At 49.0% G+C, this 23,149-nt stretch overlaps 1 protein-coding gene across 2 annotated transcripts in view; it reads right to left on the bottom strand.

Moving 5' to 3' along the window:
- The window catches only part of LOC144937586 (uncharacterized), a 60,016-nt gene that overhangs the window by 20,571 nt on the left and 16,296 nt on the right, over positions 1 to 23,149 (bottom strand). Inside the window, exon 1 of one of the 2 annotated variants that reach the window (XM_078864896.1) lies at positions 16,223 to 16,316. The exons of the other annotated variant lie outside the window; for it this stretch is intronic. The gene's annotated coding sequence lies outside the window, so the exon portion shown is untranslated. Of the gene's footprint in view, positions 1 to 16,222; positions 16,317 to 23,149 lie in introns of those variants that run through there. 2 annotated transcript variants of the gene reach the window in all.

The following is a 23,149-nucleotide window of genomic DNA, read 5'->3' as shown; positions in this document are numbered from 1 at the left end:
TGGGAGTTGTGTGGAGACAGGAAATGTACAACCCAGCATCAGGGGACCTGCTCGATTGGGGGGGGAGGGGGATGATGGGACAAGTTTCACTCTGTTGATACAAATTGACAAACGGAGGCGCCCGCCGAGATTGGGGGCATCTCAAATTGGGCCGATCTACGACTTCCAACGTTCGTGAAGAAGGTGTGCGGAATCAATGAATCATTCGCGTGATCGTCAAGCTTGTCCAGTCAGGTGCCTCAGCGTCAGAGCGAGCGGTCCCTCGATCACAAGGTTACGAGTTCATACCCTGGTTAGGGGGTTGGACTTGGTCCCATCAATCCCTCCGGGGTCGATAAAATGAATACAGGTTTTTGGGATTTCACTCGATCCTGCCATGAGAATGGGGAATTTCCACCACTGGCTCTGGATGGGCTGTAAACAGAGAGATTAGCTCTGCCTCTATTGCTCATTCGAGCGAGAAATCACGTTGACTTTTTTTAAAATTGTGACGTGCATTTTTACTTGGACATGGTACGGTCAACCACATTCGGACTGTAATTGAGAGAGAAAAATAATGTGGCCTCCTTTCTTGACGAGGGCGAGAGGTTCGTGAACATCCTGGTGGTGTTGGATGTACTCGGACTCACTTGTTACCCACGCTGCGATGGCGATGGTGTGCTTAGTTTTGCGTGTGTGTCAAATCATTGACTCACTCCTCTGAACAAGCCAGATTTTCTGTAACCGAATATCGTTCCCTGCAACTTCAAAACGACACCCCGTAGGGCGCATGTATTTATTAGATGTTGAAATATCGACAATTATGTTGCCCAACTTGGGGAACTTCCCGTTTACACCTCATTTTCCTCACAAACGCTCCTGAAAACAAACGCAGATTGAGGGCCTTGATGGATTTTTTTTGGAACAATGGGTGTAAAAAAATGTAATCAGCTTGCTTATCAAGGATGGTTTTGTTGGGCCATTAAAAGTACCTACAGATATAAAGTAGAAACCAAGCATTTGCTCCAGATGTCTAGTTGTGACGTGCGCCAAGTCAAATTGCTGGGGCACGCCACTTTTATAAATGGGTTATTTAAAAAAAAGTCTAAATCTCAAAGAAAATGGCGGGAGATTTTGCCGCAGCAGCACCGACTATCAGCGGCACACGAGACGCGTGATTCGGACGGCCGCGGTGTACTGGCGAACAACACTGCCACCGTTGAGACGAAGAAAGTTAACCGGCGTAGAGAAAACAGACGACAAATCCCTGCGTGCGTGCGGTGTATTTAAGAACTGTGGGTGGCCGCAGGTAGCTCAAGTCGCCAAAAACCACGTTTAGGAGTGCTAAAGATGCAGCATGAAAGCCAAGGGCTCCGACAGCCGAACGCGGACAACCGATCGAAGGTGTGACGAGTTTATTGGGATAAACGTCCCCAAGTCGCCCAATGCAGCCGCCGTTGTTTCAGAGGGAAAAATATGGAAGTAACAACATTCCAACAAATAAAACGACCGGTGGGTGTTATTCTTCACTCACAGTCCGTAAGGCATGCACAACGCACTATAAATAGAACTTGTGCATTTTTACCTTTGGCTTATCTCCTGAAATCACGTGACAGTGCCTTTGTCATAAAAATTTTAAAAACATCGTTCGATGCAATCTCGAGTAAAAGCCGCGTAGCGTCGGAGGGGCTGGAGGGGTTTCGAAGCCCCCCAAGCCAGAGATTCAACCCCCCCCTTCTAAATTCTTTGTGTGGAGTCAAAAATGTTCCAATATTTAGTGCAGGGGACAATTAAGCGATACATATGGGCCGAGAGCTAGAGCAGAATGCACGATAGACCAAGGCAGATCCCATCACTCCCATCCCGCGCATTGTCATTAGCCATGACCTATCCACTCCTGGACAAAGGGGGCCTACCCAACCTCGTACACAAAGGGGGGGGGAGGTGAGAGCTCAAGCGGAAAGTACAACGGGCGCAAGCAGTTCGGATAGCTGCTCATTCTGTTCAGCATTTGCGTTAAGTTTGCTTAACTTAAACACGAACGTGTCGGGGGCCCCCTCCATGAGTTTTTGTTTGCCCCCTACCCCCGCCAGCCCCCACCTTTGAACAAGGTCAGGCTACAGCGGAGCCGCGGTGTGGCTTCGAACAAATGAATGGGACTCGCACGTGATGCTCTTGCGTCACGGCAGTTCGTATTTATTCGCCGAGGTTGACGAAACAGGAAGTGTCGTTGCGAGCAGGGGGAAGTGGACGATCCAGGGCAGATGTTTTCGCGTGATAACGGCGGCGGCAAAGGAGCTGGAGACTCTCCGTCTCGCTTGGCGGGGCCCAGGCTCGCGCGCACAAGTTCGCAGTGGCGGCCTTGCATTAAAAGAGAATTAAAATGTCGGGTTCGACGCAATGAAAGTTACTCTTACACGCGAGAGCGGGTGCGACGGTGCTGCCCTCTCCTGTGTGGGCCAAAGGCAACTTCAAGGGATCTCGGTTGTAGCTCTGTGGAATCCGCTGCTCTGCGAGAGTTCCGAGTGGACGCCGTGTCCCGTGACGCGATGCCGATAACGCAGTTGGGATAACATTTTGGGAATATTAGAAAAAAACAAGTGAAATAAAGTCAACTCTTGGTTATCTGGGATTATGCGGTTGGCCCAGATTGTGCCGAAACCTTTTTAAACACGAAAAACAATGAGGCTAAAATACTGAACTTTGCCCCCCCCCCCGCCATGCTTTGACGTCACGGTGTCAGACATCATTGAGTGCGAAGGCCTCGGGTGGCCCACAGTGTGGGGCTTGTCCTGGGTCGCGAGCCCCGGGTCCCGCGCACCCCTACGGACAGCCCTGCTTGGTGCCGCGTTTGCGGTCACGTGGGCACTGAGCCACTGAGCCACTGACCCTCGACGAGTGGGGAGCAGCCGGTAAGAGTGACCTTGAATCGAGCGAATCGATACATCCCTCGTTAATTACAAATCATGGGGCAGAGTGCCGTGGAGTGCAGTGGACATGGGATCAAACTTTAAACCCAGCCACCCCAAGTGTGATTCCCGTCTCCTGCTAACGTGAGTGATATCAGAAACCGGTCTCTGGGCTCCCAACAATTCACAACCCGCATTGACCAGCGTCGTGAAGTATGGTCACCCAACCCCCCACGACCTTACACAGCCTGGAAAGGCCTTCATCCAGCATTGAGTTTGAGAAACACCTGTAAATTATTCTAATTGTGATTTCGTGCAAAATCCACAACGGAGAGCGCTGCGCAATTTCCAGGGTAAATAACATCCTGGCCACCAGTCCTGCGCGCCCGTACAGTAGAGAGGTACACAGCAGCTATTGATATCACAAACACGCTCTGGTACGGAGGTGTTGAGACTCCAGATCAGATTAGAAGTGCGCAGTCGTCGTCGGGATCGAACACGGAGCGCAACGGTCCGTGGCACACAAAGACAGAGTTGGACAACCCCCACAGCCCAACGAGCCGCAACCGCAAGGTAGCAAGGGATATGACGGTACAGCAAACGGATGCTTGAATCCACCCATACAAGCGCTGCGTTATCCCCCCCGTTTGCGTGGGCTTTTCTCCTGGTTACTCCGATTTCCTCCCTTGTACGAAATATCAATTCACACAATCTGTCAAACATCCCAATGCAGGACCCTCCCGAATGGGATTCTTGAGACTCGGTGAGGCTTTTCTATGCCGAAGGACGTTATCGTGAGTCTTAGCGCGAGTGATGTCACCGCAGGGGATTGAGGGCAGAGTGAGGACGGAGTAAAGCGCGCGTTGAGACACCTTGGCGCTGTGAATAGTGATGACTTGGGGCAGCAGGAAGGGGCATGGAATACCATCCGGTACCACGGGGTTTATCATTCAAACGCAGTTGAACGCAGGGGCCACCTGACTCTGACCCGGAATCCAGGTCGCATTCCATTGACAGATACATTCTCTCTCGCTCGCTCGCTCGCCCTCTCTGGCCACTGCGACTGCCGCACGTTCAGCGTTAAGGTCAAAGGTTAAGGAGTGTTACTTTGGCCAAGAGTATAGAGCACCGGGCCGGAGCTGCCGAGATTCTGGGTTCCAATTCAAGTCTCGGTCATCCGTGATTGAACCAAGTTCTCAATTGAAGCGAGTCGATCGTTTCAGCCCGTTGATCGCCAATGACTGGACACAAGACAAATAGAAAGTTTAATTTAGAGTTTCACTTCATTTGGCTGCCGCTCTCTTGAGTCTCAACCATTGGCCATGACACCTCTTATAGTGACGAGTCGTGACCTTGGCCCAGTATTTTTCTGAAGTCAATATCGCGTCTCTAACTTGCTTACGTTTTCTAATCCGCGTGTTCCTCTGTCTGTCAAGTGTTACACCTCGCCCCGCTTCTCTGTGCACTTTTCGGCTTTTTGTTGTCCGTGTTTCCGATCCGTGCGTCCCAGCAGGTAGGAGTACGCAGTGGTGAACACTATCTACAATTAGCTCACCGCTGTGTTGCCTTTCATTATCAAGTTCGACTTCCGATCGCACCATGGAAACCACTTTTTTTAGTGCCCTCTACCTGCCGAAACGAGGGCCGTTGGAGATACAAGCAAAGCAGCGCCTGTTTACCGTTCAAAGGTCCATTTAGGCACAAATATCTCCGCGCCGTCCTTTGCACCCAATGAAAGGCAGGCGTGACTCTCGCGGTGTGGAGCGCACGCCTGGGCTTGGTCGAAGGCTTCTCTTCACCGAGGGCCGAATCGCACTTTAAAATACCTTTAGCAGCCCCCCACACACAGTATGGGACGCCATGGTGGCGAGATGTTAACTACGTCGCCTGGTATACAGCAGGTCGTGGGTTCGATCCCTACCCTGACGCCTGTATTTGGAGTTTGCATGTTCTCCCCGTGGTCACATGGATTTTTCTCCGGGTCCTCCGGGTTTCCCCTCCACATTTAGAATCAACATCATGCGTTTAGAGAATTTGACTGCTGTAATTTCCACATGATAAGCCACTTCGTTGAGCTATCACTTGTGGCCGGGCCACTTCTGAAAAAGAGCTCTATATCTCAGTGGGCCTTACCTGGTAAAATATAAAGTTTTTAGTTTTAGTACACACGAACCCACGCACAGCTCAACCACTCACGTCACTACAAGACGCCCCCACATTGGCACAAGTGGCCGAGCGTGGCGCTAATAATATGAGTCGCGTTGTGTTGCTGCCAGGTCAAACGTGTTCCTCCCCACTCTAGTGCCCGGTTAGTGCGTCTAAGAAGCTCGCAGTGACGGATAAATACGACTGCTGCGTAGGTGTTCGCAGTTTTGCTGTATGGCTAGTACCGCGCATTGTTCAGCATTTATCTCCTGAAACAAGCGGCCGGCACATAGAACGAAACGTCAGACATGCCGAACGACGCGCCATAAAATCCAAAAGGTCATCGGGGAGAGTTCTTCACGTATCGTTTGCGGGCTGTTGCGAAGCGTTAGGGCCTCGCTTTGCCGCCAGCGTGCGGGGGGCACATTGCAGGCGGCAGGGAGAGGGCACGGCGTTCGCCGAGAGGCCATGGGCCTCCAGCCACCGTCGCCAAGATGCGTGCACGGTGGCCCCGGACTCCCCACCGTGTCGTCCGCTTGCCGCTAATCACCGAGGGAGACACGGAATTCACGTGGAGCCGCGCGTACACAACGGACGGTAACCTCCGTGTTCTCGCGCACACGCACGCTTTACACGCACGCGACGGCCACGCAAAGGGGAGACGCGATTGGACGCGTGGGCACAATGAGCCGAGCCGGCGCGCTCGGATTGGAGACAATACATCTCCTCCTTATTCGAGTTTGTGTGACAAAAATTTAAATAGGGACAAGGTAAACAAAAGTTGCCCCTACCAACCAAACTAAAATGTGACCACATCTCAAGATGGTCTACAGAAAGGATGGGCAAATTAATTTTCAAGAGAGGCAGTCCATGACAGGAGAAATAAGTAAGTTCTTGAACTTGGACTTGAACAGGGACAGGGGGTCGACAGGACACATGGCTGCAGAGAGTTCCAGCCAATAGGAGCAGCAGCAAAGAATGAGCGACATCCCACTGATGGAATGGGTTCTTCGACAGAAAGTCACCGTTGCACTGCTGCAGCCGAGTCCAATTACAATCCGTTGTTGGGGGGGGGGGCGGTATGGATAGACTGGTCTCGGTCATGGGAACGTGGTATTTCCACTCGTAGCTCAGGGGCTGCCACTCCGACGCTGGGTAGGAGAGCAGGGAGACAGCTTGACGTCACTCGACACGAGTTCTGCAGCCGGAGCAGGCGATGTGCCACGTTAGCGAATTGGTGACAAATGCGGGAGGGGGGTTGGGGTTGAGGGGTGGAGGTGCGGCCGTTCCTCGGCAATGCAAAGTATTTTTAGTTCACCTTCTCGGCAGAAGCCCTGCACCGATCACCGCTGCCGTGTTGGCAATTGCCGGGAATCTCGTTAGCCCTGCCCGTTGCCACGCAGGCCTCCCTGCACCACTCCCTGCCCCCCCCACCCGCAATCCTTTTTTGTGTTCAGCCAAGTGACCGGTTGGACGGGTCGGGCAGGAGGACCTGCAGGTAAAGCAACACCTTGCCCGTGACGTGCCCGTGTCACGCGATCGCGTGGAACCCGCACGCTCGCCCGCCCGTGGCAGCGGCGCCACTCGATGGGGTGGAGCAGCCACACCGTGCCGCCCATCCCGTGGTATAACCTCTGACCTTTCCGCCGATATTTGACGCAATTGCCCCCCCCCCACCGAATTAATCAAGAGCCACGACAAAGCCATGTCGTGTGGAAATATGCGACGTTGCCGCTGTGTGTGATCCCAATTGAGCAATTCGCAGGGACATTAGCAGCGTTGGGATGTTTTGGCCGATACCAGTTACACTGTGTGTGTGGCTTTGCTTGAAATAAAGGATTTAATTTATTCAATCTTGATTTGAAGCTTTCGTGACTGCAGGAATCCATACAGTTACACTGTGTGTGTGGCTTTGCTTGAAATAAAGGATTTAATTTATTCAATCTTGATTTGAAGCTTTCGTGACTGCAGGAATCCATACTCTTTGGTTCTTTCGGTAAAGTCACGTAGGTAGGAAAAATAATAGATCACGACGTTTCGATCGCAACACAAGCAATCGTCGTCAGGTGAGACAACTACAGCAAAAAAACTGCTGAAGTAGGGTTTTAATTCATTGTTTTTAATTCATTGCTTCTTAATTTATTCTTAAATTCCTTAAAAAAAAACGAATCCACTGCGTTTGTGAGGTATTAGGCACGAGGGTGACAATCGCTGCGCTACTATATATTTTTCTTGAGAAAGGTCACCGAGAATTTTATCAGCTGCATCACCGCCACCACGACTCGATACAACAGCAGCCGCGTTTGTTGGTAAAACAAAGTCACAGCGGGCAGGAGCCGGCCGGGCGCAGTGCTTGCAAGGTCCCTTAAGGAGAACTGAGTCCCATCAGTGGGTACCTCGTCAAGCGCATGACATCTAAGAACATTGACGTGAAACCTGGTAACTTTGTAAGCCAATCATAACACTGGAAGTAATCGTCATTATCATCGTCATTTGTTTACACAAAATTAGTGGACTTGTTCACTAAATGTTTACGCAGATGTTAAACACCCCGATGCAGTCTGGGAAACGATCCCTTCATCGCACTTCTGTTTGAAACGACTCGACACGTCAGTCAACGATCAGAGTGCTGTGGCCTTCAAAGGAAAAATATATATAATAGGCAGTGATTTGGGCAATGGCACTTCTTCACAGAACACAGACAGGCCAGAATCATAATGATCCATTCATCATGCTCCACTCAACTTTATGTGGTATTAATAAAGAAGGACCTTTTCCCAAAACGTCGCCATTCATATATGTTTCTTTGAAGGTCACAACTCAGTGTCAACCACAAATGCGTTGAGTTTTTGTTATTTTTTTGCTTGGACACCACTGCCAACGCAGCAGCAGCAACAGCAGCACTAGATAAAAGCTGTTCTATTCAAGAAGGGGGATCAAGCCGATAAGAACGAGAGAGCCCAGTAACCTCGCATCGCAGGTGCGCACATTGTTCACCAACGCCATTCACAGCGCAAAAAGAGTGACAGAGAGTGCAAAATAAGGGGACAAATCGAAACATTTCTGAAAATGTTGAGAAACTCGACAAAACAGAAAAGCGCGCCCAGGTTGGAAAGCAATACGAGTAACAGTAATAATTCTGGGCGATCGCTGATTTATAGCCAGCCAGAGGCACGCACGTTGCCACTGGATCAGTCCTCCCGGCTTGGCCTGCATGTGGCGCCACGTCCCCACGCTGCACGAGCAAAGTGTGCACAGCCTGGTGGCGGCCAGAGGTACCCGGCCGCATCCGGCCGGGTACGGGTAGGGTACGGGTATCGGGTACCTGATTGTGACCTCTGGGATGAAGCCATGTTGCAGGCGCGGGTCGGTTGATTCTAGGAACTTGAATTGTGAGAAGAGACAAGACGTTGGGAAATGAGTGACAAACAGTTACTCACCAGTTACTCACCAGTGACTCACGGCCTACCCGTACCCGGACGCACCAGGGTCGCAAACGGGTACCCGTACCCGGCCGGGTACGGGTAGCCGGGTATCGGGTAGGGTACGGGTATCGGGTACCCGATTGCGACCTCTGGTGTCGGCACACGACCTCAGAAGCCACAACTGTGAGTGCAGCAAGGAGGACGACGAGAGAAAACGTCCTTGTTAGGAATCGTCAGTACAGTAAAGGTGTCAATACCTACTGCTGCTGCCTAGGTGCCTCGTGGGGAGGGGTGTTTTGAGATGACAGGCCCTCCTGGCTACTGTGGTGGGGACGGGGTCTGTCGCTGCCCGAGGGCGACACTAACCGAGCTCGACCACTCCCTTCTGTCAATGATTCGAGGCTCGCGAGACAGCCTGGCATTGTGTCGTCACTCGAGTGAGAGTGTGCGTAGAAACATCGGGAGTAAAAGCCAATGGGTGCTTGCCGGGTGGAGAGAAGGGGCCACGGCGTGATCGTGAAAACGCGAAATTCTCCTCCGCTTCACCGTGGCCAAACCCAAGCGATGTCAACCCTAAGTGACGTTTTGCTCAAAAATATCCATCATGGCAGTACACCGTCTCGTGTTCCCAGCCGAGCGAGTGGTGGCCAGTCCCACATTGCTATGGCAGGTGGCGAGTATTTGAATCGAGCACCCAAAGTTCACTTCCCAACAAATTGGTAGTTTTCGATTTAAAGCTTTCGTGACTGCAGGGATTCATCTTCTTGATTCTTTCGGTAAAGTCACGTAGAATGGAAATAATAAAATAAAAACCATAATTTTATTTTATTATTTTTATTTAAATAATAAATAATAAATCAATTTGTTGCTTTATTATGTTTCTTTTTATTTTTTTATTATTTCCATTCTACGTGACTTTCCCGCAAGAACCAAGAAGATAAATTGGTACTTTATTTTAATCGACCCGATAGGAGGTGGTGACGGGGGGGGGGGCGAGTCAACCCCCCAACCACCTTCCGAATGCGAGCCGCTCGCTCCTCCGCTGAGCCACCAGGCCGGATTAGTCAATGGACTGTGTCAAGCGAGAAACCGCGGCGTTGCTGTTGCCTACACTCAACGCTCCTCGATCTGGACCTCTGTCAGCAGAGCCCAACAAGAACTCGCGCGTTGCAGGCGCGCGTTCTCATTGCGTGACCTGAAATCCACGCTCACCCCCCCCCCCGCCCGCCCTCCAAACCTCCAAATCACGGCACCGTCTCATTTCAAATGTTCATACCAAGTCAAAACAGGCCAGCAGCAGCCGTCATCCTACAGGTAACTCGAAAACAATACTTAAAACTCATATTCGTCAACAACACCGTAGCCACAAAAGGAAACGTAGTAGATAGGCGACGTTTCGGGCAGTGACGCTTCTTCATGGCACAGGAATCATCCGACAGAAAAAGCTAGAGACCAGGAACGGCAACATCGGTGTTTCCAAGTAAACCTGAGAATGTCCATTCCTCTTTCTTCACTGGTAAACGACGCTCAGAGATAACAGAGATGCCTCGATATACTAAGCAGATACGTTCCTGGAGCTTCCTTCGTTTATATCGAACCTTCGTATATTTAAAAAAACTTATAGGTAAGATGCCGTTCCAAGCCTTCGTAACTTACTATGTCATACTATAAACGCTTCACAACTTACCATTCATATTGTAAACAAAGACAATTTGTATTGAAAATAACATTGTATTTTATACTGTGCGGTATTAATAAAAAAAAATTAACATTACATAAATAAGTGTACTGCACTGTGAAATATATTCACACTGACCACCAATGTCAGAGGTTGCACTGCCCACCAAAGCAACAGCGGCTCAATAACCAAAGTGCGTTTGCTCCCCTCTGATTGGCCGAGACGAATGTAAACAAACAGTCTGTGACTCATGGCGATGAGCAACGATGAACAAACGTATCTCATCTTAATAAATGTTGACACTCCGACTGATGCTCCTGCTGTTGTGGAGTGACTCATGCAGCCAGCTATGGCTGCAGAGTTTTTGGTAGTACATGTTAATTACGTCATTTATTGTGAAAATTCCGTCAGTTCCTATGACCACTGTTTCATTGCTTTTATGGCTTTATTTTGGTGATTTTCGAAAAGTTTATTGGTTTGGCCATGTTTGTTTGTTGTAGTACGGAGTTAGACTGATGGCCTTAATCTAAGTTGTCTTGTGGTTGTTGTTTGACTTGCATCCCACTGAGATTTTTGCACACAGCGTTGGTGTACGGTGCTTTTTCTGCAATATTTTGCTGTCTTTTCTTGGATTTTCTGTTTGCGCATAGTAATTTTAAGATGTTTTCTTGTTCATGTTTTTGTTTTTTGTTTGTTGCGGTTGCACCCGATTCAAGAGCCGAATGGCTCACAGGGCTATACCTAATAAATTAACTTGAACTTGATATAGAACTGTGGGAGCAGTTATTTAATCATTTGTCCATTCACATGTTTTTATTTATTACTTAACTTATTTCCACCACCCCCCCCCCCCAAATCCAAAGTGCGTTACACTGAAACTTAGCACATCGAATATTGAGATACCGAGGTAATACCGTATTGGTGTACATCTCGCCATGATTACACTTGGCAAATTGTCATTGTGGTGGTGGTGGTTGTGGTGGTGGTGGTGGTTGTGGTTGTGGTGGTGGTTGTGGTGGTGGTTGTGGTGGTGGTGGTTATCAGCCTGTAACTTCTGTAACTTCACACCGCTCCCGTCCACTCCTTCCAGCTTCTGAGTCGCTGCTGTTCAGCAGTCATCTCCCTCCGATCCGTCAATTCCTTCGCTTTTTGCCACAAACTTTCATTTCAGCTGCGATCTGCGCACAGCGGAACTTATACGCAGGAAAAAAAACAAAGATCCCCCTATAGCCTTAAGAGAGTATTGGGGCAAGTGCTGTTTGCGAGCAGCGCCTATTAACGCAGGAACGACACGCCAAGGGTTGGGTCCCCTCTACCATGTCCGGCCGTCTCCAGTGCCGGTTACGCACCGCACCAGGGAGGCATTTGAGGCCAAGTCTACCTAGGAGAGGTCCAGGACTGGTTCAGATATAACCATCAATGGTGTTGGTGACCATGAGCAGGAATCGAACTCGGGGTCACCGGGTTCGTCGCGCAGTGCCAAACGCCGCCGCTCACAACACAAGCGGAAAGATCCCCCATATAGCCTTCACAGACTGTAGGGGCAAGCGCTGTTAGCGAGCACACGCACGCACACGCACGCACACATAAACAAACACGTGTACACGCAGCAGGTACGTGGGAGCGAACGCGGACCCCGAGGTCTCGCGGAGATATTTTCACCCCCGAGGTGCCAAAGGAGTTTGACGTGGGTGCGGTGCTCGATGTCGACACGCGCGCAGCGGGGATGATGATGATGATGCTGGGGCGGTGGGTGTGGCTGGGCCGTGAGTCGCGGTGGTGGAAGGGGGAGGAGAGGCGAGCGATGATGTCGAGGGGCTGCCAAGCCGGAGGGGACACGCCAAGCCCCCGAGTACAGTGAGAGACGAGGGGGCAGGTACAGGGTGCGTGCGTGCCGTGCGAGCGAGCAACAGCGTAGAGGGCACCGTCCATAAATGACGTCACGCGATATTGGACGATTTTTTATCCCCCCCCCGCCTCGTCGTCACGCGGCGTCACAAAAAGTCAGACCCCCCCCTCAAATATGACGTCACAAAGCTCTGCCCTCCCGCCCCTCCCCAGAAAAATAAAACATGCTTCAAATCATTTTAACTATTGTCATTGTAGTCCGTGTTTAATGTGGCGCTGCACTCTAATATTGTAGGAGAAAACATTTTTTAAAGTATATTTAGTTAAGCAGAACGTGTTGTCTATATTTATTTAAAGTTGCGCATTTTGATGTGACGTCACATTTCTCAACCCCCCTCCCCCCACCTCGTCACACATCGTCACAAATGTCTGACCCCCCCCCCCCCCCCAGGTGCGTGACGTCATTTATGGACGGCCCCAGAGGCACAGGGGAAGTGGCAGTGTAGTGGTTGGCGCACACTGCGCTGCAAACCAGTTAGATTCAAACCCGCGGCAAACATCGGTGTCAAATAACTGAGCTGGTCCTGTGCCTCCCCTAGGTCGACTCAGCCATATATATATAGGAGTGTCTGCTGCCGTGTGTAAACATCAAGCTCTGGGGACACAAAAGCGGCCAGGCGTAGTTTTGGCCCTACCACCGCCTTTGTGCGCTGTGCCGGCCTTCATAGTTGCTAACAGCACTTTCCCGAACACTTTATATGTCTATATGGGGGGGGGCGGGGGTTTGGTATCTGTTGTATATTATTTTACACATTTTGTCTGTGCATGCTTGCTTGTATGGGCGCATTTGTGCGTGCGAGTTTGAACGAGAAGCTGATGGAATTTGTTTTGTTTAACTCAACTTCTGTATGCAAATCTGACAGCCAGGGGCATTGCAAAACCCCACAATAAGATCTCTATCATCACCGCCTACCTGGGCAGTTGTGCATTGAGACCTAATCCCGCGGCACTCACAGAGGCACCGGCCCTGCCGATACATTGCTGGATTCTTGCGTAAATTGGTGCAATAAATAAAAAAAAACACGAGTTCTATTCCCGGGCATTCGAAGAACTCAATCTACACCAGTGGGGATTAATCATTACAGCAGCCTTGCACCCCTTTGATTGTCATTAATCTTATTGGTTCTTTCGGTAAAGTCACGTAGAAGGAAAATAGTGAAATAATACATATTTCCCTTCTACGTGACTTTACCGAAAGAACCAAGAATATGAATCCCTGCAGTCACGAAAGCTTTAAATCGAAATTTAATTGTCAATCGTTAAAAAGGTATGTTAATACATAGATTTTATGAAACAAAGTAGTTGTACTTACGTGCAGATTATTTGCTTTCTAAAAAAATCTGGCCACGTCTCGCACCTCTAGAAAAGACATATTTGCACCCCCAGGTTAAGGACCACTGAACCCCCCCCCCCCACCGTGGTTGAATCAATAAGAATATTTTCTTGGTTCTTTCGGTAAAGTCACGTAGAATGGAAATAATAAAATAATAAAAATAAAGCATAATAAAATAATTCTCACGACGTTTCGGCTTGCGTTGTGGCCGAAACGTCGTGAGAATTATTTTATGTTTTATTTGTATTATTTTATTATTTCCATTCTACGTGACTTTACCGAAAGAACCAAGAAGATGAATCCCTGCAGTCACGAAAGCTTTAAATCGAAATCAATAAGAATAATTTACAAAAATAATAGCCACTGATCTACACACCTACTCATACGAGACACTTAAAGTCCCCCCTCCCATCACCCCCTCTATCGCCTGTCTCTGCGCTATCGTTCGCGTTACAGATTGCATTGTTATCTGAACCGGTGCTGACCTCCCCCCCCCCACCCTTTCACCAACATGCACCGACCAACGTGGTGAAGTATGGGCAAATAAAACCCTCCTCCTTTAGCGGGGCCTTTCTTCAAGCAGCATGTTGACAAAGGGATGAAAATGACTCCTAATTATATTTGATACACAGGCAAATGGGTCAACAAATAAAGATCAACGTCTCTCTCAGTTGAGGTATGAAAAATAATCATGGGTTTTTACCCTTTTTGGCAATAGGCACAGGTGTGTTAAAAAATGTAAACACCAAATTAGAAACTTTTTGCAATGAATCGAGTCTGCAGTAACCACACACCCGACCTGTGGTGAGCATGCAAACAAACATGCTCTGATGGTACACGCGTTGTCTTTGGAACTGATTGGTCTACAGCAGAGACAGCCTTCCTTTAGGGCCAGGTCTCACTCCCAGTGTCAGAACAGAGAACGCCAAAAGGTGAACAGGACAAAGGGGCCGTCCATAAATGACGTCACGCGATTTTGGACGATTTTTTTACCCCCCCCCCCTCGTCACACGGCGTCACAAAAAGTCAGACCCCCCCTCAAATATGACGTCACAAAGCTCTGCCCCCCCCCAAAAAAAATTAAACATGCATCAAATCGCTTTAAACTATTGTCATTGTAGTGCGTATTTAATGTGGCGCTGCACTCTGATGTTGTAAGAGAAAACATTTATTAAAAAGTCTATTTAATTAAGTAGAACGTGTTGTCTATATTTATTTAAAGTTGCGCATTTTGATGTGACGTCGCATTTCTCAAACCCCCCCCCCTCGTCACACATCGTCACAAATGTCTCACCCCCCCCCCCTCCCCAGGTGCGTGACGTCATTTATGGACGGCCCCAAAGACATTGCACGCATCAGAGCATGAATAGCTCGGGGTGAGCAGCTATATCATGGGACCTTTTTTGACAGAATCAAAGTATGAAAAAATCGGTTTTACGATTTCTGGCGATAAAACAGGTGTAAGGATGTTCAAACACCAAATAGAGAAGACCTTTTGCAAGGAATCAAAGACTCAAAAGTTCACTTCAAAAGTACCACACGTACGTACGGTGAACATGCATCGATTATCAGAGAGCATGTGCGTTTGCATTATCACCACAAGTACGTGTTGTCAATGCAGACTTGATTCTTTGCAAAAGGTTTATATTTGGCGTTTGAAAATCTCAACACACCTGAGCTCATTGCCAGAAAGGGTTCAAACATATTCTCTCGGTAGGGTTTTCCGACTCCCTTACCCAACCATCGTTGTTAATCGTTGAAGAATGTTTGTGGGATTTATTTTTCATATCAGCCGTGACTTATCACTGTTGGATAAAAGCATCACCCCCCCCCCCAAAGCTGTCACCATCCCCTAATGAGTCCCCACGACTCACGTTGCGGCGATCCCATCCACCCCGTCTCCGCTTGGACCATTTGATCAACATGCTGCAACCTCCGCCCTTCGAGATCGAGAGAATCCTCATTCATCTCGATCTCCCTCTCTTTCTCGAGGACACACAGAGTTAGTAGTGGGGGGTGGGGGGGGCTCTTCATTGCATCGCTTTGATCTCGATCGCCTTCCAAGTAGCAGCTTGCCCTGGGGTTCACACGCTCTCTGCTGCTGTGCCTCCTTCCTGACAGACATCGCTGGCATTGCTTGAGGAAGGCAATTTTTAGAAATGCCAAAGCAGTCAAATTAAATGTATTTTTTTTAATCCTTTATATTAAGTTCACTTGCTTGCTTGCGCGCTTACGGCCGTGCAAATCTTTCGGTCGTTTTTTAACCCACTTCCCGTGATCCGATCGAGCTGACATTTTGCACACAGACTCGTTGTGCGTGACAATTTATTTTCGTGAAAAAAATTCAAAAATTTTACACTTTTTAGGGAAATTTTTTTTATATTTAATTACCAATTGCTTAATGGTGGCAGGCAATCATCTGACCCATAGGTGGCAGCCATCTCAAGCCAGAGGACGAGAGGACTCTAGCAGCCACGCATATAAAGGATTTATAGTGAAAAACTTTGTTTTTACGGGTTAATTTTTTAGAAATGCCAAAGCAGTCAAATTAAATGTATTTTTTTTTCTACTTAAATTACGACATCTCAGAGGACAGTGTCCCATCGTGGGTGAAGTTGCCGAGAGTCGGTAACGTCACGACGCGTTTACTTTTGACTTCAACAAGTCCACGGCCTGTGATACAGTGCTCACCAAACGGAGATTTAAAACGCACACAAGTTACGAACGCTGGGTTCCATCTGCAGCAGTGTCTGCGCGCAAACTGTTATTCTCACGACGCGGAACTTTGGCAGGCACGTTTAAAGTGAAACGAAGTATATGTATGTCAACAACAAAAAAGCCTTACCGCTCGATATTTCTTTTTTTCATTCATTCAGTTACCAGATTCTACCACGCCGCTGCTGCTGCCGTTGCCCCAACGCGCACGCAAAGACATCAGCCGGCCCTGCCTGTCCGGTCATGTGACCCCCCACCCACCCCCCTCCCTCACCCAGCTATCCCCTCCCTCACCCAGCCACCCCCTCCCACCCCTCCCTCCCTCACCCACCCCTCCCTCCCTCACCCAGCCACCCCCTCCCACCCCTCCCTTCCTCACCCACCCCTCCCTCCCTCACACAGCCACCCTCCCAGCCAGCCACCCCCTCCCTCCCTCACCCACCCACCCCCTCACCCACCCACCCCTCCCTCCCTCACCCACCCCCTCCCTCACCCACCCACCCACCCCCTCCCTCACCCACCCACCCCCTCCCTCACCCACCCACCCCTCCCTCCCTCACCCACCCACCCCTCCCTCACCCACCCCTCCCTCCCTCACCCACCCCTCCCTCCCTCACACAGCCACCCTCCCAGCCAGCCACCCCCTCCCTCCCTCACCCACCCACCCCCTCACCCACCCACCCCTCCCTCCCTCACCCACCCCCTCCCTCACCCACCCACCCCTCCCTCCCTCACCCACCCACCCCTCCCTCCCTCACCCACCCACCCCCTCCCTCCCTCACCCACCCCCTCCCTCCCTCACCCACCCACCCCTCCCTCCCTCACCCACCCACCCCTCCCTCCCTCCCTCACCCACCCACCCCACCCACCCCTCCCTCACCCACCCCCTCCCTCACCCACCCACCCACCCCTCCCTCACCCACCCCCTCCCTCACCGAGACATGTGACTGGAGCACAGTCATCCCCCGCCCTCCTCTCTCTCGCGGGGCCTGCGGGCAAAGCCAATCGCTTCGCTCGCCGAGACGAGCGAGCGTCGTCGTCGTCGTCGTAGTTGTTGTTGTTGTTGTTTCCCGTGGCGACTGTGACGTCAGCCTGTACACAAACTCCTCGCTCACTCGCCCGCTCGCTGGCCGGGTGCTCGGACCGCAGTCTGTGATCCACTCCCGGACCCCTATAGGATGGGTTTAGTAGGAGTTGTAGTGTTGTACACACACACACTGGGTGTGTGTAGTAGGAGTTGTAGTGTTGTACACACACACACTCACTGGGTGTGTTTAGTAGGAGTTGTAGTGTTGAACACACACACACACTGGGTGTGTTTAGTAGGAGTTGTAGTGTTGAACAGACACACACTGGGTGTGTTTAGTAGGAGTTTTAGTGTTGAACACACACAGACACACACTGGGTGTGTTTAGTAGGAGTTGTAGTGTTGTACACACACACACACACTGGGTGTGTGTAGTAGGAGTTGTAGTGTTGTACACACACACACTGGGTGTGTTTAGTAGGAGTTGTAGTGTTGTACACACACACACACTGGGTGTGTTTAGTAGGAGTTGTAGTGTTGTACACACACACACACACTGGGTGTGTTTAGTAGGAGTTGTAGTGTTGAACAGACACACACTGGGTGTGTTTAGTAGGAGTTTTAGTGTTGAACACACACAGACACACACTGGGTGTGTTTAGTAGGAGTTGTAGTGTTGAACACACACACACACTGGGTGTGTTTAGTAGGAGTTGTAGTGTTGTACACACACACACACTGGGTGTGTGTAGTAGGAGTTGTAGTGTTGAACACACACACACTGGGTGTGTTTAGTAGGAGTTTTAGTGTTGTACACACACACACACACTGGGTGTGTTTAGTAGGAGTTGTAGTGTTGAACAGACACACACTGGGTGTGTTTAGTAGGAGTTTTAGTGTTGAACACACACAGACACACACTGGGTGTGTTTAGTAGGAGTTGTAGTGTTGAACACACACACACACTGGGTGTGTTTAGTAGGAGTTGTAGTGTTGAACACACACACACACTGGGTGTGTTTAGTAGGAGTTGTAGTGTTGAACACACACTCTCTGGGTGTGTTTAGTAGGAGTTGTAGTGTTGTACACACACACACTGGGTGTGTTTAGTAGGAGTGTAGTGTTGTACACACACACACTGGGTGTGTGTAGTAGGAGTTGTAGTGTTGAACACACACACTGGGTGTGTGTAGTAGGAGTTGTGTTGAACACACACACACTGGGTGTGTTTAGTAGGAGTGTAGTGTTGAACACACACACTCTCTGGGTGTGTTTAGTAGGAGTTTTAGTGTTGTACACACACACACTGGGTGTGTGTAGTAGGAGTTGTGTTGAACACACACACACTGGGTGTGTTTAGTAGGAGTGTAGTGTTGTACACACACACACTGGGTGTGTTTAGTAGGAGTTGTAGTGTTGTACACACACACACTGGGTGTGTGTAGTAGGAGTTGTGTTGAACACACACACACTGGGTGTGTTTAGTAGGAGTGTAGTGTTGAACACACACACTCTCTGGGTGTGTTTAGTAGGAGTTTTAGTGTTGTACACACACACACACACTGGGTGTGTTTAGTAGGAGTTGTAGTGTTGAACAGACACACACTGGGTGTGTTTAGTAGGAGTTTTAGTGTTGAACACACACAGACACACACTGGGTGTGTTTAGTAGGAGTTGTAGTGTTGAACACACACACACACTGGGTGTGTTTAGTAGGAGTTGTAGTGTTGAACACACACACACACTGGGTGTGTTTAGTAGGAGTTGTAGTGTTGAACACACACACTCTCTGGGTGTGTTTAGTAGGAGTTGTAGTGTTGTACACACACACACTGGGTGTGTTTAGTAGGAGTGTAGTGTTGTACACACACACACAGGGCGTGTGTAGTAGGAGTTATAGTGTTGTACACACACACTGGGTGTGTTTAGTAGGAGTTGTAGTGTTGTACACACACACACTGGGTGTGTGTAGTAGGAGTTGTAGTGTTGAACACACACAGACACACACTGGGTGTGTTTAGTAGGAGTTGTAGTGTTGTACACACACACACTGGGTGTGTGTAGTAGGAGTTGTGTTGAACACACACACACTGGGTGTGTTTAGTAGGAGTGTAGTGTTGAACACACACACTCTCTGGGTGTGTTTAGTAGGAGTTGTAGTGTTGTACACACAATACACACTGGGTGTGTTTAGTAGGAGTGTAGTGTTGTACACACAATACACACTGGGTGTGTTTAGTAGGAGTTGTAGTGTTGTACACTCACACACTGGGTGTGTTTAGTAGGAGTTGTAGTGTTGTACACACACACACACATTGGGTGTGTTTAGTAGGAGTTGTAGTGTTGTACACACACACACTGGGTGTGTTTAGTAGGAGTTGTAGTGTTGTACACACACACACTGGGTGTGTTTAGTAGGAGTTGTAGTGTTGTACACACACACACTGGGTGTGTTTAGTAGGAGTGTAGTGTTGTACACACAATACACACTGGGTGTGTTTAGTAGGAGTTGTAGTGTTGTACACACACACACTGGGTGTGTTAGTAGGAGTTGTAGTGTTGTACACACACACACTGGGTGTGTTTAGTAGGAGTTGTAGTGTTGTACACACACACACACATTGGGTGTGTTTAGTAGGAGTTGTAGTGTTGTACACACACACACTGGGTGTGTTTAGTAGGAGTTGTAGTGTTGTACACACACACACACTGGGTGTGTGTAGTAGGAGTTGTAGTGTTGTACACACACACTGGGTGTGTGTAGTAGGAGTTGTAGTGTTGTACACACACACACACTGGGTGTGTTAGTAGGAGTTGTAGTGTTGTACACACACACACTGGGTGTGTTTAGTAGGAGTTGTGTTGTACACACACACAGGGTGTGTTTAGTAGGAGTTGTAGTGTTGTACACACACTCACACACACACTGTGTGTGTTTAGTAGGAGTTGTAGTGTTGTACACACACACACACTGGGTGTGTTTAGTAGGAGTTGTAGTCTTGTACACACACACACTGGGTGTGTTTAGTAGGAGTGTAGTGTTGAACACACACACACTCACTGGGTGTGTTTAGTAGGAGTTGTAGTGTTGTACACACACACATTGGGTGTGTTTAGTATGAGTTGTAGTGTTGTACACACACACACTGTGTGTGTTTAGTAGGAGTGTAGTGTTGTACACACACACTGGGTGTGTTTAGTAGGAGTTGTAGTGTTGTACACACACACAGGGTGTGTTTAATAGGAGTGTAGTGTTGTACACACACACACAGGGCGTGTGTAGTAGGAGTTAGTGTTGTACACACACACTGGGTGTGTTTAGTAGGAGTTGTAGTGTTGTACACACACACACTGGGTGTGTGTAGTAGGAGTTGTAGTGTTGAACACACACAGACACACACTGGGTGTGTTTAGTAGGAGTTGTAGTGTTGTACACACACACACTGGGTGTGTGTAGTAGGAGTTGTAGTGTTGAACACACACAGACACACACTGGGTGTGTGTAGTAGGAGTTGTAGTGTTGTACACACACACACTGGGTGTGTGTAGTAGGAGTTGTAGTGTTGTACACACACACACTGGGTGTGTTTAGTAGGAGTTGTGTTGAACACACACACACTGGGTGTGTTTAGTAGGAGTTGTAGTGTTGTACACACACACTGGGTGTGTTTAGTAGGAGTTGTGTTGAACACACACACACTGGGTGTGTTTAGTAGGAGTTGTAGTGTTGTACACACACACACTGGGTGTGTTTAGTAGGAGTTGTAGTGTTGTACACACACACAGTGGGTGTGTTTAGTAGGAGTTGTGTTGAACACACACACACTGGGTGTGTTTAGTAGGAGTTGTAGTGTTGTACACACACACACTGGGTGTGTGTAGTAGGAGTTGTAGTGTTGTACACACACACACTGGGTGTGTGTAGTAGGAGTTGTAGTGTTGTACACACACACACTGGGTGTGTGTAGTAGGAGTTGTGTTGAACACACACACACTGGGTGTGTTTAGTAGGAGTGTAGTGTTGAACACACACACTCTCTGGGTGTGTTTAGTAGGAGTTGTAGTGTTGTACACACACACACACTGGGTGTGTTTAGTATGAGTGTAGTGTTGTACACACAATACACACTGGGTGTGTTTAGTAGGAGTTGTAGTGTTGTACACACACACACTGGGTGTGTTAGTAGGAGTTGTGTTGTACACACACTCACTGGGTGTGTTTAGTAGGAGTTGTAGTGTTGTACACACACTCACTGGGTGTGTTTAGTAGGAGTTGTAGTGTTGTACACACACACACAGGGTGTGTTTAGTAGGAGTTGTAGTGTTGTACACACACACACAGTGGGTGTGTTTAGTAGGAGTTGTAGTGTTGTACACACACACAGGGTGTGTTTAGTAGGAGTTGTAGTGTTGTACACACACACACTCACTGGGTGTGTTTAGTAGGAGTTGTAGTGTTGTACACACACACACTGGGTGTGTTTAGTAGGAGTTGTAGTGTTGTACACACTCACTGGGTGTGTTTAGTCGGACCCGTACGTGGTGTTAGTCGGAGTGTTGTGTTGTACACACACATGCTGGGTGTTCTACCGCAGCGAGTGATTCACTCGGACCCATACGGTGTGGTATTGTTGAAGCTGATTGCTGTTCGCCTTTTTGCGTTCTCCGCTTTAACACTGGTGGTGAGGCAATGCCATTGAGAAGGGTTGTCTCTGGTATAGGCCAATTCGTTTCAAAGACTGCATAAATTATCAGGGCGTGTGTGTTTGCATGTTTTGCCAAAAATGTGCGGTTAATGCAGACTTGATACCTTGCGAAAGGTATCTATTTGGCATTTGAACATCGTAACACCAGTTTTATTGCCATAAAGAGTAAAACATTATTTTTCATCATTCATACTGGGGAGAAAAAAAAGGTCCCGTAAATAAAAATAAATGATCCTTATGGCCGGGGTACCAAATAATACGAAATGCCCGAGGCAATTAAATGTTATTTCTGGGACACTATTTTTTCCAGGGGTGTACTTCAACTCCGCGACTGGGGTACCAATCAATCCGAAATTGGTGTCAAAACGCAGCGAGGACGATTGCGCCGAAACCCTGAACGCTCGCGGTATGCGCCGTAGTGGTGGGGCATCGTGTACAGCTCGTCCAGATGAGTCGACTGCCCCATCGCCGACCATCAGCAGACTAAAAACGACTGCATCACGGACATTATGCGAGAGCCGGGGTACGATGGTACCCCGGGGTACCGACATAAGTTTCAAATGTGGATGAGACAGAGAGGAGAGAGATGAATTAGCCGCTTAGAGAGTTGCGTTCATTCGGATTTCAGATGCTACTTGCCACGCCGCCGTGTGTCATCAATACCTGGGGCCCAACACTTAATTGTTCCTTTGCTCCTCGTGCCTGGAGGCCGCCACGTTGATTAAAGTTGTGTTTGTCCGTCGGCTCCAACGCACCCGTAGGGTTTTGCGAGTATTAAACAAATATAAAAAAAGCCATAAAACCTGATTGCATCACAAGGGTGACATTTCCAACCGGTACAGTAAACTTGTGACGCATCTTTCTTTTTTGAGTCATGCTTGAGATTACCTTTAAAAAACTTACATTTTTGTTTTTTAAAAACTGATGCAAAAGCCCAACAGTGAATCGGCGGGAGGTCAGTCGAGAAGTCTCCTCTGCTGCCATCGAGGCTGGAACATCGCTTGCCCGTCCAGGCTCGAGACCTTCCCCGTCTGCCTCTCTTGGCTCTACAAAATCAATATGCCCGCCGCTTTCTGTGCGGCGTCTTGAGATGATGCGGCCACAGAATCCACGTGAAATTCAAGTTCAAGTAGATTTTGTTTCACCAGGCGAGAACTCGACAGACCAGAATTGAGGAGGAGTCACCTTTGCAGGAGGGACCCCGGGTCACCAAATAAGCAAAAACAAAACCAGCACGGCGCTGAAATAAAACAGCAATCGGCACACAAAAAACGACCGCACGGGGGAATCGAGCGTATCGCACTCCGCAGGTCGGCGTTAGATC

This window comes from Lampetra fluviatilis, chromosome 19, assembly GCF_964198595.1.
Source record: "Lampetra fluviatilis chromosome 19, kcLamFluv1.1, whole genome shotgun sequence".
Lineage (NCBI taxonomy): Eukaryota > Metazoa > Chordata > Hyperoartia > Petromyzontiformes > Petromyzontidae > Lampetra > Lampetra fluviatilis.
Note: the sequence above shows the minus strand (reverse complement) of the source record. Positions and strands in the feature narration are given on the sequence as shown.